The sequence below is a fragment of the Loxodonta africana genome, chromosome Y, assembly GCF_030014295.1.
Source record: "Loxodonta africana isolate mLoxAfr1 chromosome Y, mLoxAfr1.hap2, whole genome shotgun sequence".
NCBI classification, from domain to species: Eukaryota; Metazoa; Chordata; class Mammalia; order Proboscidea; family Elephantidae; genus Loxodonta; species Loxodonta africana.
In genome coordinates this window covers 15,796,219-15,823,826 of record NC_087370.1, presented here as the reverse complement: position 1 = coordinate 15,823,826, position 27,608 = coordinate 15,796,219, and the positions used below count along the sequence as shown (strand labels likewise).

The window sequence follows — 27,608 nt, the reverse complement described above, 5'->3', positions numbered from 1 at the left end:
ATGCAGGGTCAGCTGGACTGAACAAGCCCCTGGTGATTGTCTGATGGGGACCACATGGGTCAGCATGTGAGGCAGTGACTGACAACCCTGCCTCCTTCCAGCCACCTGTGTGGACTTGCCAGTCGGGACATGCAGTAATGCCACCTACAACCAGATGGCATTCCTGTCCCTGTTGGAACACCGGTCTTGGGACAAGATGGAGGCCAGACCCTAGTACATCCTGCTGAGGATCCTCACCCCCTCCAGGAGGGCCAGTGCAACCCTGACTGCAGCTGCTGGGCTGCATGATGCTAGCACCCCAGTGTGAGGGTGGCTGGACACGTAGGCCCTGCCAGCACATCTGGGAGGGCCTTCAGGAGGCCTACCAGTCTGCCTTTGTTGCCATCGAAGTGGCCTGGCCTTACTTCCTGGGCTGCACACACTACTTCGCTTGTGAAGAGGAGGACTGCTATGAACACCTGGAGAAGCTCTGTGGTAAGCCAAGGCTGGTGGGCACGCTGGAGATTGGGGGCCATTAAGTAGGCTGAGGTGGCCAATTAGAATGCTGACTCAAAACAAAAGGACTTATCAAGAATTATTTACTTACTGCAGCAGCAGCCCATTGTCCTCGAGTCACTTCCGACTCATAGTGACCTTATAGGACAGAGTAGAACTGCCCCACAGGGATTACAGGTTGTAAATCTTCCTGGAGGCAGACTGCCACATCTTTCTCGCATGGGCACCTGATGGGTTCCAAGTGCCAACGTTCAGTAAGCAGCCAAGCACTTAACCACTGTACCACCAGGGTTCCTCAGGGGTGCAGGTAAGAGGCTAAAAGGGGAGCTGACTCCCCAGCATAGTGTTTCCACCCACAGAATGGCACCTGGTGAGGGTCAAATCCAGGCAGGGGAACATCTCACTGCCAAGGAGTCCAGGACCAGGTTCCTGGCTCTTTGTAGACCCAGCAGCTGGAGGAAGACCTACAAGTGGACAGGTACTGAGTCAAGGTGGGAAAGTGCCTCAGCTGAGGCCCCAAATTTGCCTGGGCTGGGGATGTGGACACCCTGTGGGTATGGCTGCCTGGTGGGGCCAGGGGCTGACTCCCTCTAGAGATCATGGGGCACTGGCTTCACACCAGGTCTGGGTGGGGAGGACCTGCTGGGCACAACCTTGTGATTATTCCTGGCAAGGCCAGAAAGACCCCACACAGGGTCTCGCCTGGATCTGGACTTCCGGCTGGGGTGGTGTGGGAGGTGGTCTTATCGTCGGAAAATGTGATGGTGGGTCTGCAGGCCATGTTTGATGATGCTGGGGGAAAGCAAGCCCTGCTTGGGCGCTGGATGTAACACAGCCAAATGCATGGGAGATAGCTGTCCACTGCCCACCGAGCTGTGCTTTATGAGGCAGATCAGGCACAAAGGGGCCTCAGGCCTCGATCCTCCTGAGATACAGCTTAGTTCACAGCAGGCCTGCCCATCAGAGACCACTGGAGGTCTCATGTGAGGTGTGACTTGTGTGACTGAGGGTCTGAATTTTTAGTGTTATTTGAGTTTATTGAAACCTGAATCTCAATAGCCACATATGGCCAGTGTGTGCCCGCTATAGGGTATAGAAAGGCATTTGCTCCTGGTCCTCATCAACACAGCACAATGCTAACAGTCAGGTCCATGTGGTTGATGCCCCCTGCCATGCACACTACCCCATTTAGGCCTCACGACAGCTCTGAGGCTAGTTCTTAGTCATGTCCCCATTGTATGGATGGGAAAGTGGAGGCTTGGGAAGGCAGATGGCAGGGATGTCCTCAGTCTCTCCTGCCAGGCAGAGTTTGAACCAGGCTAATGACTTGTTCACTGATAGGTTGATTGACTTGAGTGTGTACTGTGTCCCTGGCTTTGTGCTTGGATGTGGCGACATGAGAGGTGGATAGACATGCACCTGGGGACATGCCTGGGCTGGGCTCCAGACAGCTTCAGTTCTGCTCCCCTGTGTGCAGCTCAAGGCTAATCCTGGGGCTTCTCAGAACCTCATGCTCCTCCTCGGAGAGGGGAGATTCCATCGACTCTGCTGGCTGTGTAAATGTGCTGGCTCAATGGAGCACTTAGCAGCAGACTGGACCAACAGTGTGTAAAGGGTTTCACTTCCTGCAGAAGCAGAAAATGTGGGTAGTTGTAGCCTGGTGAGGATCGGGAGGGCAGAAAGAAACCTAGGCATCTCTGGGGCAAGCCCACATTCCCTGGGAGAGCCCAGGGATTTGGTTTGCCTCAGATTATTCTGGGTACCTCCACCACCAAATTGCTGGTTCCAGCTGCTTTGCTTCCCCTCAAAAGCCATTTTGAGCTGAAACTTAACCACAGGTCCAGTGAGCCACTCCAATGGAAGCCTTAACCCTCAGGTTGCCCAGGGCCAGGCTGCAGAGACCATGCCTTTCACTGTTTTCTGAGGGCCAGACTAATCAAGATCCCCGGATTGAGTAACTTGGTGTCCTCAGAGCCAGTGCTTCAGTGAGGGGATGCGAGAGCTGGCCAGCTGATGAGGTGCTTAGCTCCTCTGCCCCCAAGACCCAGACACCTAGGGGTTTCTCCTAAGGAAGTTATTCAAAGTATGGGAAAAATACTTCCCTCCTTCCTTTCTCCTTCCCTCCATCGTCTCTCCTTCTGTCTCCCTCTCTCTTTCTCTCTCTCATTCCCCTCCTTCCATGTACCTTTTCCTTCCTTCCTTCCTTCCTTCCTTCCTTCCTTCCTTCCTTCCTTCCTTCCTTCCTTCCTTCCTTCCTTCCTTCCTTCCTTCCTTCCTTCCTTCCTCCCTCCCTCCCTCCCTCCCTCCCTCCCTCCCTCCCTCCCTTCCTCCCTCCCTCCCTGCCTTCCTCTCTTTCCTTCCCACCCTAATATCTTCCCTTCCTCCCTGGTACAGGCAGCCTCACTGTTGAACTACTAATAATAGCAAACATGTGAAAGTGATCATAGCAGTGGAGTGGTAGAAGGAGGTTGCCTTTCAAACAAGTTTTTGGCTAATTCCTAATGGTGTTAAAACTGTTTACACCACAATGCTAAGTAAACAAAGCAGAATATGAAACTGCATCAGCAATATGATGACAGCTAAATATTGTTGTTAGGCACCCTAGAATCAGCTCCAACTCATAGCGACCCTGTTTATATACAGCAGAACAAAACATTGCCTGGTCCTGCACCATCCTCACAAATGTTGCTATACTTGAGCCACTTCTTGCAGACACCATGTCAACCCATCTCCTTGAGGGTCTTCCTCTTTTTCACTGACCCTCTACTTTACCAAGCATGCCGTCCTCCTCCAGGGACTGGTCTCTCCAGATAACCTGTCCCAAGTATGTGAGATGAAGTCTTGCCATCCTTGCTTCTAAGGAGAATTCTGGCTGTATTTCTTCCAAGACAGATTTGTTTGTTCTTCTGGCAGTCCACCGTATATTCGGTATTCTTCACCAACTCCGTAATTCAAAGGCATCAATTCTTCATCTTCCTTATTCATTGTCCAGCTTTCACATGTGTATGAGATGGTTGAAAATACAATGGCTTGGGCAGGCACACCTTAGTCCTCAAGAGGACATCTTTGCTTTTTAACACTCTGAGAGGTCTTTTGCAGCAGATTTGCCCAATGCAATGCATCTTTTGATTTCTTGACTGCTGCTTCCATGGGTGTTGATTGTGGATCCAAGTAAAATGAAATCCTTGATAATTTCAATCTTTTCTTCATTTATCATGATGTTGCTTATTGGTCCAGTTATGAGGATTTTTGTTTTCTTTAGGTAGAGGTGTAATCCATACTGAAGGTTGTGGTCTTTGATCTTCATCAGTAAGTGGTTCAAGTCCTGTTCACTTTCAGCAAGCAAAGTTGTGTCATCTGCGTATCGCAGGGTGTTAGTGAGTCTTTCTCCCATCCTGATGCTGTGTTCTTCATGTAGTTCAGCTTCTCGGATTATTTGCTCAGCATACAGATTGCATAGGTATGTTCAAAGGGTACAACTCTGATGCACATCTTCCCTAACTTTACACCACAGAGTATCACCTTGTTCTGTTAGAAATGATTGTCTCTTAATCTGTGTTCAGTTTCCTCATGAGCACAATTAAGTGTTTTGGGGATTCCCATTCTTTGTAATTTTGCATAATTTTTTATGATCCACACAGTCAAATGCCTTTTCGTAGTCAATAAAACACAGGGAAACATCTTTCTGGTAACCTGTGCTTTCACCCAAGATCCATCTGACATCAGGAATGGTATCTCTTCCTCCACATCCTGTTTTGAATCTGGCTTTAAGTTCTGGCAGTTCCCTGTTGATGTACTGCTGCAACCATTTTTGAATTATCTTCAGTGAAATTTTATTTATGGGTGCTGTTAATGATACTGTTTGATAATTTCCACATTCTCTTGGATCACCTTTCTTTGGAGTGGGCACAGATATGGATCTCTTCCTGTTGACTGGCCAGGAAGCAGTCTTCCACATTTCTTGGTGTAGTTGAGTGAGCACTTCTTGCATTGCTTCTTGCATTGCATCCATTTGTTGAAACGTCTCAGTTGGTATTCTGTCAATTCCTGGAACCTTGTTTTTCACCAATGCTTCCAATGTGGCTTGGACTTCTTCCTTTGTAACCAATGGTTCTTGATCATATGCTGCCCCCTGAAATGTTTGAACACCAACCAATTCTTTTTGGTACAGTGACTCTGTACGCAGAAGCATCTTTTTTAAAAAAATTACTGTGCTTTAAGTGAAAGTTTACAAATCAAGTCAGACTCTCTTACAAAAACTTATACACACCTTGCTATGTACTCCTATCTGTTCTCCCACTAATGAGACAGCACAGTCCTTCTCTTCACCCTGTATTCCATGTCCATTCAGTCAGCTTCTGTCCCCTTCTTCCTTCTCATCTCCCTTCCAGACAGGAGCTGCCTACATAATCTCATGTGCCTACTTGAGCCAAGAAGCTCACTCTTTGCCAGTATCATTTTCTGCCTTGTAGTCCAGTCCAGCCCCTGTCTGAAGAGTTGGCTTTGGAAATTGTTCTAATCTTGGGCTAACAGAAGGCCCAGAAACGATGACTTCCAGGGACCTTCTAGTCTCAGACCCTTAAGTCTGGTCTTTCTGTGAGAACTTGAGGTCTGCATCCCACTTTTCTCCTGCTCCATCAGGGATTCTCTGTTGTGTTCTCTGTCAAGGCAGTCATTGGTGGTAGCCAGGCACCATCTAGTTCTTCCGGTCTCAGGCTGATGCAGTCTGTGGTTTGTGTGGCCAGTTCTGTCTCCTGGGCTTATCTTTACTTATGTCTTTGTTGTTCTTCATTCTTCTTTGCTCCGGGTGGGTTGAGATCAATCGATGCAACTTAGATGGCTGCTTGCTAGCGTTTAAGACTCCAGATGCCACTCATCAAAGTGGGAAATATTGCAACATGAGGCTTCAATTTTTTCTTCAGGTCTTTCAGCTTGAGAAAAGCCAAGCATGTTCTTCCCTTTTGGTTTTCAATCTCCAGGTATTTGTGCACGTCATTATAACAATTTACTTTTTCTTCTCAAGCTGCCTTTTAAAATCTTCTGTTCAACTCTTTTACTTCATCATTTCTTCCTTTTATTTTAGCTACTGTGTGTTCTACAGTAAGTTTCAGAGTCTCTTCTGACATTCATTTTTGTCTTTTCTTTCTTTCCTGTCTTTTAAAGGACCTATTGCTGTCTTCATATATGATGCCCTTGATGTCATCTCACAACTTATCTGGTCTTGGTCATGACTGTTCAGTGAGTGAAATCTATTCTTGAAACGGTCTCTAAATTCAAGTGGGATATATGCAAGGCAATATTTTGGCTCTTGTGGACTTGTTTTAATTTTCTTCAGCTTCAGCTTGAACTTGCTTATGAGCAATTGATGGTCTGTCCCACAATTGGCCCCTGATCTTTTTCTGACTGATGATATTGAGATTCCGCATCATGTCTTTCCATAGATGTAGTTGATTTGATTCCTGTGTGTTTCATACAGTGAAATCCACATGTATAGTCACCATTTATGTTGTTGAGAAAAGTTATTTGCAGTAGATGAATCATTGGTCTTGCAAAATTCTATCATGCGATCTGCAGTGTCATTCCTATCACTAAGGCCATATTTTCCCACTACTGATCCTTCATTTTTTCCAAACTTTGCATTCCAATCACCAATAATTATCTATGCATCTTGATTGGATGTTTGATCAATTTCAGATTGCAGAAGTTGGTAAAAATCTTCAGTTTCTTCATCTTCGGCCTTAGCAGTTGGTCCAAAATTTGGATAATAGTTGTATTAACTGGTCTTCCTTGTAGGAGTATGAATATTATCCTATTACTGACAGCGTTATACTTCAGGATAGATCTTGAAATGTTCTTTTTGGTGATGGTTGCAACACCATTCTTCTTCAAGTTGTCACTGCTGACATAGCAGACCATATGATTGCTCAATTCAAAATGGCCAATACCAGTCCATTTCAGCTCAGTAATGCCTAGGATATTAATGTTTATGTGTTCCATTTCATTTTTGACTATTTCTAATTTTCCTAGATTCATACTTGGTACATTCTATGCTCCCATTATTAATGGATGCTTGCAGCTGTTTCTTCTCATTTTCAGTCATGCCACATCAGCAAGTGAAGGTACCAAAAACTTGACCCCATCCACGTCATTAAGATCAACTCTACTTTGAGGAGGCAGCTCTTCCCAAGTCTTATTCTGAGTGCTTTCCAACCTGACAGACTCATCTTCTGGCACTGTATCAGGCGGTGTTCCACTGCTATTCATAAAGTTTTCCCTGGCCAGTTTCACGGTCAGTTCATCATACTCTGATGGTTTATGTGTTGTTGCGATGCTGGAAACTATGCCACTGGTATCTCAAATACGAACAGGGTCGCCCGTGGTGGACAGGTTTCAGTGAAGCTTCTAGGATAAGACAGACCAGGAAGAACCTGGTGATCTACTTCTAGAAAGTTGGCTGCTAAAAACCTTATCAATAATGGCTAAATATTAACTGTCAGAAAAAAAAAAAAACAGCAGGCAACAGACACCAGACAGTGGTTTTCTTTGGGTTGAGGCTTCTGTAGATATGTTTATTCCTTTATAGTTGACTGTTAACCTATATTTTTAAATTTTTCCAAATTTAACACATACGTATTGTTTTTTTTCTCGATAACATTAGGCACTAACTTTTGTTACATGGTTTTATTAGTTCTTGATATTGTTATAGGTATTATAAGGGGAATTTTTAGTGAAAAACAAAATGTAGATTGGTGGAGAGCATTCCAAATGGAGCCCAAGGATCCCGGCCCTCAGGTGGTCACAGAGTGGTAGGGCTAGGGGTGTGGGCCCAGGGAGATGTCAGGTACGGAGTGGACTGACCCTGATACTACGTCTTCCCCAGGAGGCCTGGAGGCAGGGGATGCCAAACCGTTGGACCTGCCCTCAACCTTTATCCACTTTGACCATCACTCTTATGCCCACATGGTGCATGTGCTGAGCAGGATAGCCACCTGTTGTGCTGACATAACCAAGACCTACAGCATCAGGTGCAGCTTTGATGGCAAGGAGCTGCTGGTCATCGAGTTCCCAGGCTGCCCTGGCCAGCATGAGCTGAGTAAGCCTGGGTCACTGTCAGGCACCCACGTAAAAGGCAAGGTGGGCCCCCTTCTGGGAGTGGGCTCTAAGTGTGTGACCCTACAAGCCAGGTTGGGTGCTAATCAAAGTCCTGCTGCGTGGGGATGGGGTGCAAGTGAGGACTTCGTGAACACATTGCCCTGGCCACATAAACCACTGGATATGAAAAAAGGAGAGTTTCCAGAATACCCACTGTACTTGTAAACGGAAGGAGAGACAAGATTATTTTATAATAATTAGAACACTGATCTAGCAGGGATTGAGGGGAATGCAAGATCAATGAGTATCTTGGCACATAGGGAGATAGCTGAGTTGCTGGGGAGTCCTGAGGGAGCCTGGAGGGAGGGGGAAGGACGTGGTCTGGGAAGTCCAGGGGTATAAGCCAGGGAGGGAGCTCTGGAAAGCATGTACCTAGACTTCAGGGACACAGCCCTTGGGAATTGATGGTGGAGACCTCACCGAGCCTGGTGGGCATTTACTGTTTTTCCAACCTTGCCCATGTATACCTGGACCCCAGACAGGTACATGTGGCTTTGGGTCCTGGTCACTTTATGTGTGATTTTCCGAGATGCTCAGTGAGTGAGGTACACGAGTGAGGCACGTAAGCCAGAAGCATACTGGGTTTGGGTGTCCTGCTTTGAAATGGGAGTGGGCATTTCGTTAATGCTGGACTTCAGTGTCCCTCCAGAGTGCCTCCCTGCACAACCGGTGATGCAATTCTGCTTTATTGCAGCTGCTGTCTGCTAGGTTGTGAACGAGCCACTCCTGTCTGTAGTGCTTTGCCAAAAAAATGATTCAACAAATGTTTTGGGGCAGCAGAGAAAAAGGCTATGGGCTGGGCAGACAGCACCAGGCCTTAGAAGCTGGGCAGGGGCATCAGGTCTGGCTGGAAAACCTGGGACATTCTAGCAAAGTCTCAGCCTTCCCTGGAGGCAGGGACTAGGATGCAGCCCCTCAGGCACTGAGAGCTTCCAGGGAGTCATTCTTCAGCCTTGGCCCCCAGCTCTCCATGACCTTGTTAGCCCAATGAGATTGAACTGGAAACAGTCTCTAATCAACCCTTGATCCTTACGAGTTGTACAAACATACACCTCTTTCTGGTTAAGGCAGCTTTGGGACCCACGTGTCCTTCACTCTCACAGATGCAGGCTACCCAGCGTGCACAGTCTGGGGTGCAGATAAGCCTCCAGAAATGTGAAGCTCAGAGAGAAGCAGTGGCTTGCCCAAGGCCACATGGCTAGTGAGGCTGTCAGGCTCCAGGTCCTCTCCTCCTCCACCCATCCATCTATCCATCATTTTTTCATCTATCTATTCATCATCCATCCATTCATCTATCCACTCTCACATCCATCCATTCACCACCCATCTATCCACACCCCCACTCAACCATCACTCATCTGTCCATCCACCATCCATCATCCACTCATCGGTCCATCTACCCACCCACCATCTGCCCATCCATCCCCCATCCACCCACCCATCCATCCATCAATCTACCCATCCATCACCCATCCATCCATCCATCCAACCGTCCGTCCGTCCGTCCGTCCATCCATCCATCTGTCCATCCATCCATGTGTCCGTCCATCCGTCCATCTACCTATCCACCTATATATCCTTCCATCCATATATTCACTCATCCATCTGTATATTCATTCATCATCCATCCACCCACCTACCCACCTATATATCAATCCAGCTATACATTCACTCATCCACCTGTATGTCCATTCATCATCCATCCATCCACCCATCCAACCATTGAAGTGTCAGCTGCTTTCCTACCCAGGCTTCTATGTGCACCCTAACTTGTTACACAGAGATGAAGACTGGCTGTTGAAATTCGCATGCATTGACTATGCCTTGTATTACTGTTAACTAATATGCTTGACTGGTCATGCTAATAATCATGGTTAAACAGAAGAAGTGAGTTCAACCAAAGTGATGACTGAGGAGACCTCATTATCCAGAGATGTTTGAACCCACACAGTGATGAATCAGTCCCAGCATCAGTTCTACCCCTGCTACTGGGGCCCTTCAGGCTCCAGGGATTTCTATATTGTCAGCTGACCACACCCATGTCCTGTGTCTCTCCCCAGTGGAACCCGAGGTGAAACTCATTGGTAACATCCATGTCAATGAGGTGGCCAGCTGGGAGATGCTTATCTACCTGGCCCAGTACCTGTGCTTTGGGTTCCTGCTGGGCAACCCCCGAATCTAGCACCTTATCTATACCACCTGCACCCACTTGCTGCCCTCCATGAACCCTGATGGCTATGAGGTGACAGCCGCTGAGGTGAGTGTGCCCACTGCCTGGACCCCACGGCTGTTGCCTTCATTGTGCCCTCATTGTTCACTTACTAAGAGGGGTTATGAGCCTATGTGCCCACACTGTTCCAGGTGTGGAGAATTCAGCAGGCATCAGGCTCAGCAAGGCTCTGGCTCTGGGGAGTGGGGGTAGACAAGACATTGAGTAATTCTATGGTGTAATCAAAGGTCACTCATGCATAGAGAAAAAGTAGGATGAAACAAGGAGTCGCGAGAGCATTCAAGGGCATGTGTGTTAGATGGGGGACCAGGGAAGCTGTCTTCAGGAGAGTCTGGAAGTAAGGGGGGGGGGGACTCCAGGTGAAGGGAACAGCCAGTGCAAGGCCTGGAGCAGGAGAAGGAGGTGGTGTGTCACAGGATCAGCAAGGAAGTGGAGGTACGGGCTCTAGAGTCATGGGGGTGGGGTCCAGGACATCTGGTGCCTCTCTCTTCCATTCAAGTTCATCCCAGCAAGCCAGAGAGAAGCGTAGGCCCCAGCTCTGACTCAGCCCAGCCCTGCAGCCTCCCTGTGGAGGGGTCAGAGTGGGGTATACTGACCCTGAGTTGATGGTGCTGTGGGTTTTCAGGGTGCTGGCTACAATGGGTGGATAGCGGGAGGCAGAATGCACAGAATCTGGACCTGAACTGCAATTTCTCTGACCTGATGTCCAAGTACTACCAGCTGGAGAGGGTCCATGGTACATGCAGTGACCACATGCCTGTCCCCCATCAGTAATGATGGGATAAGGCAGGAGCCGTACTCCTGCCCTGTCCCGCTGGCCTCCCTACCCCTGACAGAGGCCACACTTGACATCATCCTAGCGTGTTGACCTTCTCCAGAGTCCCATGCCTCAGGGTCCCATCTGCGAAACAGGGGTCCTGTTCGTAAAATGGGGGCCCTCCCTGGGCTATTGCATGGTCTGTGGATCATGTCTAGGTCACTGAGTTCTGTCCCCACATTGCTTTTTGGGGAGACCTTTAACAGTATGTTTTCTTCATCCCCAAGCAAGTGTTGAGCACTTACTGTGTGCCAGACACAAGCAGCAGTGAGCAGCCAGGTGGTCTTTCTTCTGAGGAGTTCACTGGGCAGATACACGTGCTGCTAATGCCATCTGCTCAGGGTCATGGCAGAGGGCAGCTAGAGCTGGCTGGAGGCCTAGAAGGGTGCCTGGAGGGGGTGACTTCCCCACAGGGTGGGAAGAGAGCTCCAGGCAGGACTGTTGATGCTGGCAGGTTGGGTAGGGCTTGGAGGAGGCTGCGGGAGCCCACGGGCACAGCCAGGGGTTCAGCAGGGCCGTGCCGGGGCTGAGGACTGACCCCTCTCTCCAGCCAGGTGGCCAAAGTGGATGAGAACCATCCCGTTCATGCTCCCAGCCAGTCTACACGGAGGCGACCTAGTGGTCTCCTACCTCTTCAACTTCTCCCAGCACCCCCAGGAGGAGAAAGTTCCTCGCCCACGCCTGATGAGAAGGTGAGAGGGTGGGCCTCCGGACACGGAGGGGGAGGCAGTGTCGGTGGAGCCCTCCGGCTGACTGCAGGTGCAGCTCCTGTTCGAACCTTCTGCCCGTGGCCGGCCGAGCCGCAGGGCCGCTTCCTCCAGGAAGCCTTCTGGCCCGGGGGGAGGCAGCCTCTCTCTGCTCTGAGCCCACCGACGTTGGTTGCAGTCCACGTCCCATCCGTGTCGCTGGCCGGGTCCCCTCTGCCTCCAGTGAGTGGCCCTCTCAGTGCCCACCACTGGCAGGGGCTCTGGGCTTCTATGGTGGGAAGGGTGCATTCCGGTCGGCGCCGGCAGGGGGCAGTGCTGCGGCGTCCATGAGCCCCCTGGCTCCCTCGGCCCCGAGCGCTTGTTGGAGTAGACTCCCGGAGCAGGGGAGCAGTGGACAGGAGCAGGGGTTCTGGCCTCCCACTTTATGCAGCCTCAGGCCAGGCCTTTCTGCTCCAGGCCGCCCTCACTGTACCCAGCAGTTAGACCAGTTGGATATAAGAATAGCACCCCCCTGAAACATCACACAAACCTGGGGCCACCTGACAGGTCCCTCAGAGCCTGGATCCTGGACTTTTCACAGGCTGGTCCTCTGGGAAGGGTGGGGGGAGGCAGCATGACCTGGATGGCTCCTGTTGGGCACATGGTCCTAGGTGTCTGCCCTGAGGCCAGCCCAGCCTTCACCTGGTCCCCTGAACACCAAGGAGCTGTGGTCTTGACCTAGTCACCCACTGGTTACGGCTGGACATGGGCACTGAGAGCCAGAACTGGCCCACCCTGCTCGGACACCCTCCCTGGCTGGTGGACCTGGTTGTTCACCTGATCAGATGGCATGACTGGGTGCCACTGCTGAGTGCTGGACTCAGCCTGCCTTACCCCACCCATTCCTGTTTACAGCCAGTCCCAGGGCCCTTGAGGTGGACAGGACTGGGCCCTGACTCTGAGGGTCCTCAGATAGGGAGGAGATGGCCAGACACAGACCAGGGAGGATGAGGCTGTGTGGCTGGATGTGCAGGGTGCATACAGGGTTGAACCCCAAACTTCTTACGAGGCCACCTAGCCCGTGCAGACATCACCTGCAAGCCTTGGTTCAAGTGGAACCCAAGGAGGGAGAGGTCTTGGGCAGGGGGTGGAGGGCACAGCAGACACCCATGTCCTGTGTGCAGAGACCCCTGAAGGGAGGGAGGGGCAGCTGGGGGGTGTATAGGGTGGGCACAGGCAACTGCCCATCAGAGAGCCCAGTGGAGCTGTCACACTTCTGTCCCCTGCTTGTTGTTCCTGCTCTGGCTCACTTGCTTGCTCACCCATTCACTCACTTACTTGCTCATTCATTCATTCACTAACTGATTCATTTACTTGCGCACATGCTCGCTCGTTCATTCACTCACTCATGCATGCACTCATTCAGTCACTTACTCATTCTCTCATTCATTTACTTAGTTACTTATTCACTCATTCATCCATTTGTTCTTTCATTTACTCAGTCATTCATCCCTTTACTCACTTGCTCAATCATTCATTCACTACCTCAGTCATCCATTTACTCACTTATTCACTCATTCATTCATTCACTCACTAATTCACTAGCTCATTAATTAATTCATTCACACATTCATGCATTCATTTACTCATTCATTCATTCACTCAGTCACTCATTCATTTATTCTTTCACTCATCCATCCAGCCACTCAGTATTTCATTCATTTGTCATCTCATTCCTTCATTTATTCACTCACTTATTCACTCACTCATACTCTTACTTATTCTCTCACTCATTTATTCAGTCAATAACTCATTCATTCACCCTGTCATTCCCTCACTTACTCATTCACCCTGGCATTCTCTCCTGCACCCAACATGTATCGAGAGCCTCAGGTGTGCCAGGTTCTGTGCTCAGAGCTCAAGAAGTGTCTTCTGCCCAGGTAGCCAGTGGTGTCCACTTGGCTTGGCCTCAGTCTCTGTGCCTTGATGGCACCCAGCCAGTGTAGGCAGCCAGAGACGCTCCACTTTGGGCCCAGACCCATATGCTAAGGTGTTCTTAGCAGAGGGTGTTTGCCTCACCAAGTCCCACCAGGGTTGCCAGCTTCCCCACTAGCCATCAATCACTGGTCGATAAGCATTCAGCCCCTAGCCACTGCGGCCTCTGTAGAAACCAGAGTCCCAAGAGGAGAAGATGGTGGTGCCGGGAGGTGCTGGCAGATCCTGAGGCTACCCTCCTGCAGGTTTCCATGGAGCCCCAGAATGAGGCCCCCTGCTGGCTACTCTCCACCTGCTCCTCTGCCAAAATCTCACTGCAGAGCCAGCTCAGGCTCCATCCTTCCTGCCAAACCCACCCACCCAGCCCTGCCTGTAGGCCCTGATGTGGTCAGCTCAAGAGTTTCTGTGGGGTTCCCATAGACTTGTTGGGTCCTCATTCATTCACTCACAACCATGCAGCCTTGGGCCTGTGTCCTGGAGTCACCCCCACCCTCCCACCCCCACCTGGCTCAGCTTCGGCTCCTGCTCCTCCCACCCACCCGTAGTCCACCTGGTTTATTCAGCTGTGGTATCTAAGTGTTTCCCTCCCTGCTGTCCCTCCCTCGTCCCATGCCCCTCCCTTCCATCCAGTTCTGCCCTGCCAGGCCCACAGCTCATGCACCCCACGGTTTAGGGACTGATGTTGACTGTCTCTGACTCCCACAGGCCAGGTAGGTCAACTGCCGCCTTCCCTGCCTTAGCCCAAGGGACTGACCTGGGACAGGAGGAGAGGCCCTGGGATGGGAAGGAGAGACTGGGGGCCAGGGTCAGGTTAGAGGGAACGAAGAATACTCAGGTGCTGGTCCAATCCAGTCCCCCTCCCCAAGCCTACACCGCGTTTTGCAGAGGGGTGGAGGAGTCTCAGACAGTCTGGATGTGTGGGCAGAGCGGTAGAGAAATAATTTTTCCCGTGTCTGCAGAAGGAGGTTTCCTTTCTTTACCATAATTCACTCCAGATGGAGAAAATTTGAGGCTCAACACCTGTGGACAAAATGAATGCTCCCTGGTCGGCTGATGCTTGTGTGGGGCGGGGGGTGGGGGTGGGCAGCAGCAGGAAGGGCTTCTGGTCCATCCACCTCAGCAACTGGGGGACACACATGGTGGTAACTGTTGATGCTGGGTCTGTGTCTGTGGGACTGAGCCACCCCTGAGAAAGAGACTCATCTCCACCTGGCCCTGAATCCCAGGTCCCGGGGCCTGGGCTCTGAGTTTCTGCAATCCTCACTGGGGTAGACCCCTGCTCTGGTGTGGAGCCGCTCCTGTTCCGGAGTCTGCCCTCCCAACCTCCCCTTCTTTTACTGAGTGTTCCGCTTTCCAGGTGCAGACTTCTCTGAGGGCCCTGAGGGGCCCAGTGTAGGATTGTGCGATCATCCTGGAGTGACCCCCGTCTTATAAAAACAAAAAAGTATGGTCTTATAGCCCAGGAGGCTGGGGATCTATGCTGGCTCCTTCTGAAGCTCTCTCCCAGCTTCTGGTGGCTCCAGTGTTCCTGGGCTGCAGCTGCAGTGTCACATGGATCCTTCCTCTGTGTTCTGTCTCTGTGCCTCTTCTCAGCTTTATAAGGACACAGTCACATAGGATTAGGACCCACCCTGCTTCGGTGTGACCTCATGTGAACCTAACTGATAACATCTGCCAAGACCCTATTTCCAGACAGTGTCACATTCACAATTGCAGGTTCAGGACCTCAACATTTTTTTGGGGGGGTGGGGGGTTACATATTCCATCTGTAATACAGAGGGTCCATTTGTCCATCTGGCCCAGAGTGAGGACCTTTCACCCTGGGTCAGACCCCATGCCCAGCCCTGGGCATATAGATGGTTCAGACCTAACTCTAGCCCCCCTGGGCCCCACTACATGGGAGGGGTTGACAGAGGGAAGCTATTGGCTGGGGGACCAACCAGGAATCCCACCCACACACCCAGACATGTCCCTACCCAGAGGACCCACCTGAGGGTGCATTTCCTCCATGAACCAGGGAAGCAGTTGGTGGGTAATGGGGCCAGGCTAGTTGGTGGGGGTCAACGGGGGCTTGGAGCCAGTGGGGGGCACCCAGCCAGGTAACCCCTGGGATGATGAGTGAAGATTACTCCTCCATGCAGTCTGCCTGTGAGACGGGGCCTGGCAGTGAGGTTGCCCCACCTCAGTTCCTCCAGCACTCCCACCCCCCAGGCTTCCTGCCTCTCCCCAGGCCTGAGCTCTGCACCGCTGCACGAGGGTGTCATACAAATGATGCTGACTCTGGCATGTCCTGTGGACATCAAGTCAGTGTGTCTGCCCCCACGACAAAGCCTCCACTCCTTCTCCAGGTGTTTGGACCTGTGATGGCCCCCACATGCTCCACCTGCCCTGAGATCCAGCTGAGCCGCCCTGCCTGCAAGCCCCACCTCAGGCAGAGCCTTTGCAGGTGCTGCCCCACTTGGACACTGTTTTTCCCAGCTGCTCAAGATGCAGGAGTTTGCTCTGGGGCCCCTCCACCAGGAGGTCCTTCCTGGCCCCCTACCCTTAGAGTGCCCACCCTCTGGTCTTGGCCTCATGGGAATCTCTCTCACTGTCTCTTTTCCAGATGTTTAAGCTGCTGGCCAGAGCCTACACCTGTGTGCACCCCATGGTGATGGACCAGCAAGGGGACAGGTGTGGGGGGAACTTCCTCAAGAGGGAAAGCATCATCAATGTGGCTGACTGGTACAGCTTCAGCAGAGGTCCTCCAGCCCAGCTGGTGGGACGGGAGGGAGGCACCTGTGATGGGGGAGGGGCAGAGAAGGGGGCAGCAGCATCCCCTCCTGTGCATTTTACAGGCACCCATGCGTGCTTCTGGAGCATTAAACCAGTTGCTGTCAAGTCAGCCCTGACTCATGGTGAGCTTATGTGTGTCAGAGCAGAACTTCGATCCATAAGAGTTTTCGATGGCTGATTTTTCAGAAATAGGTCACCAGGCCTTTCTTCCGAGGAGCCTCTGGGTGGACTTGAACCTCCAATGTCTCCATTAGCAGCTGAGCATATTACCGTTTGCACCATCCAGGAACGTTAGAAAGCCACAGAGAAAATCACACATCCGGGGGCGGGGGGGCGCTTCCACTCAGGGATTGGAAAATCTATGTTCAGGCCAGCTTTGTTTTTAGTTATGATCTTGGCAAACAAAGTGCACTTCTAAACCTTGTGGAAGAGCTAGGCTTGTGACCCTTGAATCACCATTTCTGTGTTGTTTGTTGCTGTAGAGTCGATTCCAACACATGGAAACCCACGTGACACAGTAGAACTGCTCTGCAGGGTTTCCTAGGCTGTTATCTTTATGGAAGCAGATTACCAGGCCTTTTTCTGGCGGAGCCACTGGCTGGGTTTGAACTGCCAGTCTTTTGGTTAGCAGCTGAGCGCTTAACCACTGCACTGCCAAGGCTCCTTTCTGTTTCTGTAGTTTATTTAATATTCACAAATACTCACATTTCATGATTCCACGCGTAATCATTTGTTTTACTCTCCGGGGGTTCAGTAGGGTTGCCAGATAAAATACAGGACCCTAGTTAAAGGTGAATTTCAGATAGTTGAAAAGACAGCTACCACCCTCTTTCCCCAAACCCCACTCCTCAGGGACCCCAGGGAGATTGTGGGGGGCCATGGGCAGGGCACTTGGGCAGAGGCCATTGGAGAAACACGCATAGAAATAGTTTAGTCCTGTGTAAGTATATCCCACACATTGCACGGGCTATAGTCATACGAAAAACACATTCATTGTTTCTCTGAAAGTCACATTTACCTGGGCATCTTGTGTTTCATGTGCTGCACCCAGTATCCATAGGTTAAGATATCACAAGGGGAATGTAGAGTGCCATGGAGGCACCCCTAGGCTGGGCACCATGTCCTTGTGCTGGCTGGCTGTCCCCCCATGTCTGTACTATGCCAGCACCACTTCCCTGGGTATTGTCTGTCCTGTTTGGAGATGAGGACATTGGGCTCGAGTCTCCCCATCCCCACTCCCAACCAGAGTGATGTTGGTCTTGAGCCCCCCCACCCCACCCAGCTTGGGTAGAGCTGGTTCTCACTGACATACTGGGACCTCACTTCTCCTGGGCAGGCAGCAGACACCCTGGGGCCGAGCTCTTGCCCCATTCAGCCCCTTCTCAGCAGTCTTGCTTCTGCTACTTCATGAGGGCTGCTCTTTTGGGGGTGGGATGGGTCCCCCAAAACCCGGCACATGATTCCCCCACTCCCAAGGCCTCGAGGCTCAATTACCGCCCCCTTGCTCTGATCTGCAAAGGACCTTCCAGGTGGGGTGAGATGGAGAGAGGCCAGTGTTGGAGACACAGCCAGCACCCTCGTTCCCCCATGCTCCAGCCCTCAGGGACCCCAGGGGGAGCATGGGGGGGCAGTGGGCAGGACATATGGGTGGATGGACAGGGAGCCCACTGGAAAGCATGAATGAGAATCATTAATAGCAGTGGGTGCTGGGGCTCAGAGGAGCCCCCAAGTTTGGGGGAGTGGAGGAGGCTCCCTGCTGCTCCTGACATGGGTGTAGGGGGCAGCAGGGACTGCTCCTCCAGCCTGTGGGCTCCAGATCAGCCTGGAGAGCCACCAAGACTCCTGCTGGACAAGGAAATTTAAAGGCAGTACAATAAACTGGAGGGATGGAGCGGAGAGTGGACTGGGTGGGGGCTGGGCAGCTTGGCCCAGCTTGCCCAGATGCTTTCTCTGGTGCTGAGTTGGCCAGTTGTCCAGGCCTTGAATTTTCTGGAAGATGGAGGTAATAAGACCTTCCTCCTTGGGCAGCTGTTGGGAAAGAACCTAGATAAATGGACTCTATGATTATTACTACTGGGAGACAAGACTTCCTCAGCTGTCTAGGCCAGAGGCTGGTGAGTAGCTAGGAGGCCATGTGCTAAGGCTTGTCTGCTAGAAATTGATTCATTCTTCACTAAGGAGACACTACGTGAGCAGTGTTATATTGGCAGATGTTGGCGCCAGGCCACCTGTGTCCCAACCCAGGTCTGCCCTTTCTGTCTTTGTGAGCTTGGGTTAGAGTCTTCAGCTCCCGGTGCTTCAGTCTTTATGTCTGTAAAGTGGGGATAATAATAACGATGCCCACCTCCTGGGGTGGCTCAGTCACTCAGCATAGGACATGAGTGCTGAGAGAGGCCCCCCAGCTCATGCCCCCTGACCCTAGCCCCCACCTGCAGTCAGGTCGAACTTCAACTACCTGCATACCAACAGCTTCGAGATCACTGTGAAGCTGGACTGCATTGTGAGTTCCTGCCCAAGGAGGCTCTGTACACGCTCTGGCAGCACAACAAGGAGTTGCTTCTGAAATTCACGGAGATCGTGACTGCTTGGTGGGCTGAGAGGCAGAGTGCAGTGGTCAGGACCCATGAGGTGGAGCATAGTGGTTGGGGTTGTGGGACAGATCGCAGTGGTCGGGGCCCCTGGAGTGGAGTTCAGCAGTCGGGGCCCATGGACAAAGCATGGTAGTCGGAGTTGTGGGACAGAGCTCACTGTTTGGAGCCCATGGGGGAGAGTGCACTTGTCGGGCCAAGAGGCAGAGTGGACTGATTGGGCATGTGGGTTGGAGCTCACTGCCCTGGAGTGTACTGCCCCATATCCACTCGAATATCCTCCCTCTTTGTTTTTAGTTGCCGCTGAGTCGACCCCCATTCCTAGTAACCCCACGTGGGCACAGCACAACTGTACTCCATAGGGTGTGCTGTGGCTAAGTTTTTGGAATCAGTTCACCAGGTCTTTCTTTTCAGGCACCTCTGAGTGGCTTCAAACCACCAACCTTTTAGCTAATAGTCAAGCTCTTAACCATTTGCACTACTCAGGGACTTCTTCTTCACTCTTTACCAGTGAATTATCCATCAGTCCAGGACCTGTGCTGGCTGGTCCTGTTCTCCCATATGCTGGCTCAGGGATGCTGGGTATGAGAGGGCCTACATCAGAGTGCCCCACTGCGAGGGTGACCATCCTGTGCTGGGGTGGGCAGTTGACATTTGGGAACCATCCCACCCCCCTCAGGCATGTGACTGTACTTCGAGAACAGAAGCTGGAGACTTGGGTTCTCAAACTCCCCTGAAGGACTGGATGCAGACTGTTGTTAGTTGCTGTCCAGCCAGCTCCAACTCATGGTGACCCTAAGTACAGCAGACAAAACATTGCCCAGTCCTGCATCATCTTCACGATCCTTGGTCTGCTTAAGTCCATTGTTACGCCTACTGTATTTTGAATGCCTTCCAACCCTGGTGGCTTAATGGTTAAGAGCTCAGCTGCTAACCAAAAAGTCATCAATTCAAATCCACCATCAACTCCTCAGAAACCCTATGGGGCAGCTCTACTCTGTCCTATAGGGTTGCTATGAGTCAGAATCAACATGATAGCATAAGGGTTTGGCTCCAACCTCGGGGCTCATCTTCCAGCACTGTATCTGTTGTAATCCATAGGGTTTTATAGTCTGACTTTCAGAAGCAGATGGCCAGACCTTTCGTCCTAGTCTGTCTTAGTCTCCCACTGAAATCTGTCCCTCATGGGTGGCCCTGCTGGGATTTGAAGTACTGGTGGATTTGAAATACTGGTGGCAGAGATTCCAGCATCACAGCAACAACTCACACTGGCAGATGGATGTAGAGGTGGGAATACAAATTAGGTTCTACTAATTAGGTGTGTGCATTTTGCTGATTTTGGCATTTCTTGTGGCAAGCCCCCCGGTGTCTCTATTTCTGTGGGTGACCACTTCCAGCGCCTCCTGGGACAGTGTATCAGACTCATGTCCAGTGGTGGCTCCCGATGGTGCCAGAGGCAGTGGCTCTCTGTGGGGTGCTCTGAGATCTAGCTCAAAGCCAACTCTTCCACCTGTTTGGTCTCAAAGCCCAAGAGGCATCATTCAACAAGGAGGTATGTGGGGGCTGTGACAGCCCAGGGGAGGACCTGGCTCACTGTGGAGGCCCTGAGGGCTTCTTGGAGGAGGTGGCAATGGCTGAGTCTGAAAGAATGATAGGAGAACTCAGGTGTCAGGACAGGGAGCTGCCAGGCAGAGAGGCACATGTGCAGGACCCTGGGCCCCTGAGAGGTGATGGGCCATTTCAGACCTGCAAGGACCCTTGGCTGGAGTGAGGGGAATGGCTGTGGGAATGGGATGTGACAGGCAGCTCTGGGGGAAGGACTGAGGGTCTGAGAGGATGGCTGTTGGAACCAGTGTGTCTATGTGGTCCAGACAGTGGTCTTGGGGCTAGATAATTGTGGTTTTGTAGAAGCCTCTGCTACTTTACGGAGTATTTTGAAGAATCACACAAATTGCACATTGGTGCATGTGCTCCATTTTATAGCTGGAGGGATGGGGTGTGCTAGGGAATGATGTACTGGTCTGGACCATAGAAGGGCTCACATATGAGGCTGTCATACAGGAGGAGACAGAGGGTTATAGAGTGGGAGACAAGACCATAGAGGAGGAGACAGAGAGTCATGGAGAAGGAGATGAAAGTCATAGAGGAGGAAGCGGAGAGTCAGAGTGGAGGAGATATAGGGTCAGAGTGGAGGAGATGGAGAGTCATAAAGGGGGAGATGGAGGATCATACAGGGGAAGATAGGGGGTCATAGAGGGGGAGACAACATCAGAGTGGAGGAGACAGAGGGTCATAGAGGAGAAGACAGTGTCAGAGTCAAGGAGACAGAGGGTCAGAGTCGGGCATACAGAGGGTCAGAGTGGAAGAGACAGAGGATCAGAGTTGAGGAGACAGGGTCAGAAAGGGGGAGGCAGAGGGTCATAGAGGAGGAGATGCAGGGTCATAGAGGAGGAGACAGGGTTGAAGAGGAGGAGACAGAAGGTTAGAGTCGAGGAGACATAGGGTCAGAGTTGAGGAAACAGAGGATCATAGGGGGGAGATAGGCAGTCATAAAGGAGGAGACAGAGTATCATAGAGGAGATAGAGGGTCATAGGGGAGGAGATAGAGGTCATAGAGGAGAAGACAATGTGTCATAGTGAAGGAGACAGAGGGTCATGGAGGGGAGACAGAGGGCCATAGAGGAGGAGACAGAAGGTCAGAGAGCGACATGACCTGTCTAGTGCTGCCCAGTGATGACTTGGAGCTGAAGACCAGGTTGATCTGCCCTTAGCCGCAGCCTATCAGCCCCCTCCTTTCTAGAAAGAGCAGCAACCTTCCTCCAGGGAAGAATCCAGCCAGCCTCCTTAGAGCAGCCCTGCAGCAGAAGTGACAGCAGGAATGAAATGAAGCCCCAGGTAGTAATTGGACATTAATATAGCTGTTTTAGCTTCCTTTTTATGGCTCTGCGAGTGACCTCACACTACCTGGGTAAAGGTCATCATTTAGCCAGGGCTCCTGGGCAGACGGCCACGCTCATTGCATTTTACGGCTGTCCGGTGCAAACGAGTTTTAAGGAGCCTTAAATGGAGCTCGGATTGCTCTGTGGATATTGCACGTAAAGTCATGAAGCTAAAGATTTAAGAGCCAGCGCAATAGTGTTTGAGACTGGGCAGCAGCACATGGGCAGCCAGGAAGATGGACAGCCCTACAGCGGGGAGACCATGCTCTCCGATAAGAGCCAGTCTGTTGTGGCCAATTGAGGCCTCTCCTGCAGTGATCCTGACCAGGCCTGGGGTGGTATCTGCCCTCCCAGAGCTGCAGTGAGGAGTGGGCAACTTTGCGTTCCTGCTGAAGAGCTTCTGTCCCTGGTTTGAGCGACAATGACAGTTCTACCTTAAAGCAAGGGCGTGGTGAAATCTACCCAGTGTATGCTGCCATCTAGTGGGGGCCTACTCTGTGTCTGAGGGGCAGTGGTGGTTCCGAGGTAGATTCTCGCCTCCCACCCAGGAGACCTGGCTTCAATTCCCCGCCCCACACCTCATGTGCAACCACCACCTGTCAGTGGAGGCCTGCATGTTGCTGTGATGCTGAACAGGTTTCAGCGAAGATGGACTGGGAAGAAAGGCCTGGCGATCTATTCCCAAAAAATTAGCCAGTGAAAGCCCTATGGATCACAATGGTCTGATCCACAACTGATTATGGGGATACTGCAGGACTAGGCAACATTTTGTTCTGTTGTGTGTGGGGTCAGCATGAGTACAAGGCTGACTTGACAGCAGCTACAACAACTATTTGCCCTGTTCTCAGGTGGCTGGGGAGGAAGACCAGGGCTTCACATTGGGGTCAGGTCTGGGGAGGGAAGCCAAGGGCTATGGGACCCCAGAGGAGACATCTGAGGGGGTAGACCAGCAGGATCGTGAGCTGGCTCTCAAAGGGTGAGAAGAGGTCAGGTGACAGTCTTGTGGCAGAGGAAACAGCAAGGTCAGAGGCCTGGGGCCTGGGGTACCCCGACTTTGGGTGGGAAGGCTCCTGATTCTGGTGACATGGGAGGTGGTGGAGGGGCTGGAGACGGGAGGGGCAGGCCCAGCCAGGTGGTGCTGAGCCCCAAAGGTGGGGGGCTTCATGCTGGTCCACAGTGAGGTGGGCCCACAGAGGAGCTGAGTGGCCTGCTGGCCTCTCACACACTCCCGTGCAGAGTAATTTGGGAAGGATGGTGGTGATGGTTGCATAGTGTGATGCAGAAGTCAGTGCCACTGAATTGTATGTAAGACAACTGCAGAACTGGCAAAAGCTGTGTTTTACATATTTTTACCACACACACTCAGAAGAAATGGTCCCATCCAGGAAAGCCTTGGCTTTTAAGCTCCAGTGCCCCCTCCCTGCAGTAAGAGTCCCCAGGGGGTTGTTTAGGGGTTAACTGTGTTAAGCAGGCATGGACAAGTGAACCGTGCACAAAAGCGCCAAACAATGGTCGCTAGTCCAGGAGACCACATGGCCAGGAGGCCCAGTCCCCACCTGGCCTGCTCAGATCCCACTTGCTCTGGTTTTGCATCTTTGCCCCATCACATGGGACTCCTCCTCCAAGCAGCAGGAGGCATCTGGTTGGTAGAACATTTCAAGCTGGGAGTAATGTCCTCTTTAAGCCTGGAGATGGGTGGAGGGTGAGGGTGGGAGGACCGAGCAGCTCAGAGTACCTGGTCCTGTCACTCAAACTCTATTCCCTCTCCTCTAAAATGGGGACAACACAGCAGGGCTTGGAGGGGCTCAAACCTGTGCCAGAGCTGCTGAGCAGCATTAGCACATGGCCAGTCCTGTGGAAGTGTTTGTGGGTTTTTTCGTTTTATTTTTTTGATTTTATTGAGGTAAAGTAGATCTCTAAAAAAAAAAAAAAAAAAAACCGTACCCATTGCTGTCAGGTCAATTCTGACTCATAGTGACTGTATAGGACAGAGTAGAACTGCCCCATAGGGTTTCCAAGGAGTGGCTAGTGGATTCCAACTGCCAGCTTTTTGGTTAGCAGCTGAGCTCTTAGCCACTGCACCACCAGTGCTCCAAAATACTTACAGGACAAAATTTTCCAGTTTAACCATTATAAGCGTAAATATTAGTGACATGAAATACATTCAAATATCGTACAACCATCACCACTATTTCCAAAACTTTCCATCATCCCAAACACAAACTCACTGTCCTTTAAGCAGTAACTTCTCTTTCTCAACCTCCCTCCCCCAGCCCCTGGTGACCACTAATAATCTGCTTCCTGTCTCTACGCATTTGCGTATTCAGGATATTTCATTTAAGTAGGGCCATGTAATATCTGTCCTTTTGTGTCTGGTTTATTTCCCTCAGCATGATGTTTTCATGGTTCATCTTTGTGGCATGCATCAAGACTTCATTTCTCACCATGGCTGAGTAACTAATATTCCACCATCTGGATGGACACATTCTGCATATCCGTTCATCTGTTGATGGGTACTTGTGAATAGTGCTGCAGAGTCCAAGTATTTGTTTGAGTCCCTGCTTTCCATTCTTTGTGTTTATGCCAAGGATTGGGATTGCTGGGTCATGGGCTATTGATTCAATGTTTGATTTTCTTGAGGACCCACCAAACTGCTGTCCATGTTAGCTGTTTTTGCTTTCCTTGAACCCATTTTGCAGTTGAAGAAAATGAGGCACAAAGAAGGAATGGTTTGTCCAAGGTCAGGAGCTCCTGAATCCAAGTTGGTTCTTGTGCCCAGAAAGAGACATCCCCTAAGGATGTGCCATGGTGGGGTAAAGAGAAGGGTACTGCATGACCATGGGCTTGAACACATTTGCCTTGGTAACTCCTCCTCCAAAAAAAAAAATTAAAAATTCCATATTATGACTGTGTTCATATAAAGTGGAGCATAATGACATTATATGTTATAACATTTTCTTCAACCTAAAAGCTCATGCTCCTTTTATGAATTTAAAGAAACAAAACTGTCTTCCTGGGCACCTAGTGGTGTGCTGGGCTGGCCTGTGCCTCTGTGCCTGGTGATCCGAGGCCAGCCTGCTCTGCATACCAAGCCCAGCATGAACCAGGGTGGGGGGCCATGACATTTTGGAGCTTCTTGAGACCCCCAAAGAGCAGGCTCAAGTACAGCTAAGCCTGGGGGCCTGTGGGGAGAACAGCCTCACTAGACTGACATTTCCCTTCACTCGAAAGTCCAGTCCTTTTTGACACAGCCTGCAGACACCAAGTTGTGCTCAGCAGAATAGGACAAGGGCATGTGGCTTGCTTTCTTTCATTGTTTAGGGGAAAAAGTTTGGGCAGGATCAGGTAGTGTGGGAGTGCTTCCCCTCAGGACAGGTTGTCTGTATGCAGGGACCACAGGGGCATCAGCACAGTGGCTCAGCTGGGTACAGGCTGGTCTGTACAGGGGCTGCATCTGGCCCTGTTGCTGCCGTTTACACTTTGTTGTTAGCTGCAGTCAAGTCAGCCCCGACTCATGGCAACCCCGTGCCCAACAGAATGACATGCTGCCAAGTCCTGCCCCATCCCCAGGATCAGACCATTGTGATCCACTGGGTTTTCATTGGATGATTTTCAGAAGGAGATCACCAGGCCTTTCTTCCTAGTCCATCTTAGTCTGGAAGCTCTGCTGAAACCTGTGCAGCATCATAGCAACACGCGAGCCTCCACTGGTGGCTGGGCATGAGGCCCTCTGGCTGGAATTGAATCTGGGTGTCCCACTTGGAAGGTGGGGATCCTGCCTCTGCATACCACTGCCCCATGTACTATGTCTCACCCTTTATTCACCCCTGAGGGGCTGCTACCCTACCCCACTCTGCAGATGGGGAGCAGCGCTGAGGCACCAGGTGGCTTGGCCAATGTCAGACAACCAGATGGGGTCAAGGCCAGGCTGAGACCCTGGTTCAGAGGATGGGGGCACTGGCAGCAGCAGGGCTGGCTGGAGCATGGTGTTTGGTTTCCCTGGGCCCATGCACCACCTCGGGACCTTTGTTCTCAGCCCCCGGGTGTATTGCAGTATCAAAGGCATGGTGATGGACAAATTCAGGAAGCCAGTTAAGAACTCCTGGGTCGTAGTCAAGGGCATCCACCATGATGTCACCACAGGTAGGCGCCTCCCTGCAAACGTGGCCCACTTTGCCAATCTGCAGTGGGACATGCAGATGGCCGCTGCTTCCCAACATTTGCAGCATGTGCTGGGACAGTGAGGTGGGGGGCTTGGGTGGAGGGGAAGCCAGGTGGGAAGGGCCCTGAGTGGGGTGACTCTGGGTAGGGAGAAACCCTGGAAGGAACATTTGGTGGGTGGGAACACTAGGTGGAGGGGATCCTGGGTGGATGAGAATCCTAGGTAGTGGGGACCCCAGGTGGGAAGGACCTGAGGTGAGAGGGGGGCCTGGGTGGGGAGACCATGGATGAGGAAGAACCCTAGGCTGGTGTGGACCCAGGTTGGAGAGAACCCAGGTGTTGGGGAATCTTGGGTGTGGGAGGGACTCTAGGTAGGGGGGGCTCAGGTGGGGGATTTGGGTGGATGGGGACCCAGCTTGGAGGGAACCCAAATGTGGGGAGACCCTGTGTCTGGGTAACCTTGGTGGGCAGGGACCCCAGGTTTATGGGGATCCCCGGTTAGGGGACCTGAGGTTGGGGGTGTCGGTGGGGAGAAGGACCTTTGTTGGGGGAATGTCAAGTGGGAGAGGGTCATAGGTGAGAGGGACCCCAGATGGCAGAGTTCTGGGTGGGGGCTCTGAGTGGGAGGGGATGCTAAGTAGGGAGGGGGACCTCAGTGGGAGAGGACTCTGGTTTGGGGGGCAGGGCAGTTTGGGGCCTATCTGCCCTCCGTGTAACCCCTCCCCTAGCCCTTATCGCCCATCACTCTGAGCCAGGTCTGAGAAGGACTTTTACTCTCTCCATTCACCCACATCGTCATCGCCCAAGCCCCCAGCTACTCCAAGGTCATCAAGATCATTGTATGCGCCCACATGAGGAGGGGCAGCGGGGTGGACTTCACCCTCTAGCCCCTGGGAGCTGGACCCAAGAAGTTCCTCCACAGGCTGCAGAGGGGTGGACCGGGGCCCCCAAACCCACTGGAAGACAGTGACCAGCACGGTGAGTTTCCAGGGATGAGGAGGCAGCCCCCTGAAAACAGGGGCAAGCCCTGATGGAGGTCCTACCTCAGGTTCACTGAGCCAGTACAAGCCATGCTGGTTGCTCAAGTATTAAGGTGAGATCCCCACCCAGTTGGCAGGAGACACAGAGCCACCTCTGGTATGGAGGCCCTGGCTCTCCATCTGGCCTTCCCCAGAGATTGCACAGAGTCATTTTCATCTCATTGAAGTGTCTTTATTCACCTTCTAGCTGGGGAGAGGCTCTGGGTGTGATGCATCTGTGGGAGGAATGGACCACTCACCTGAGGTTCTCAGGCAGCCTTGGCCTCGCCCACCCTCAGGACCACCCTGGGGGAAGCACTTCTGCCATCCCCAGTGGCAGAAAGGGCACAACTGGGATTCAAACCAGTTGGGGTCAGTTCCACTGAACAGGTCAGTCTTCCTGGGACCACGAAATCTTTGAACCCAGAGGGGCTGGGAGGTCACATGGTCCCCCATTTTACAGATGAGAATACTGAGGCTCAGGGAGGGGGCGTAATGTGCCTGGGGCCACACATGGAGGGGGTGGTCGGAGCAATGGCAGGTGCTGGGATTCTGGACCCTGCATCCAAAAGTTATAGGTATAAGTGCAGTGAAGGTTGTAGGTACAGGAGAAAACTAAGGGTGTAGGTACAGGAACAGTGAGGGGTGTTGGTACAGGAGCCATTCAGGTTGTAGGTGTGAGAAAGGTAGAGGGTGTAGGAACAGGAGCAGTGAAGGGTGTAGGTATAGGAGCCATGCAGGTTGTAGGTAT

At 51.7% G+C, this 27,608-nt stretch overlaps 1 pseudogene; it reads left to right on the top strand.

Moving 5' to 3' along the window:
- Positions 1-27,088, top strand: LOC135229033 (carboxypeptidase Z-like; annotated as a pseudogene).
- Positions 27,089-27,608: the final 520 nt, after the last annotated feature.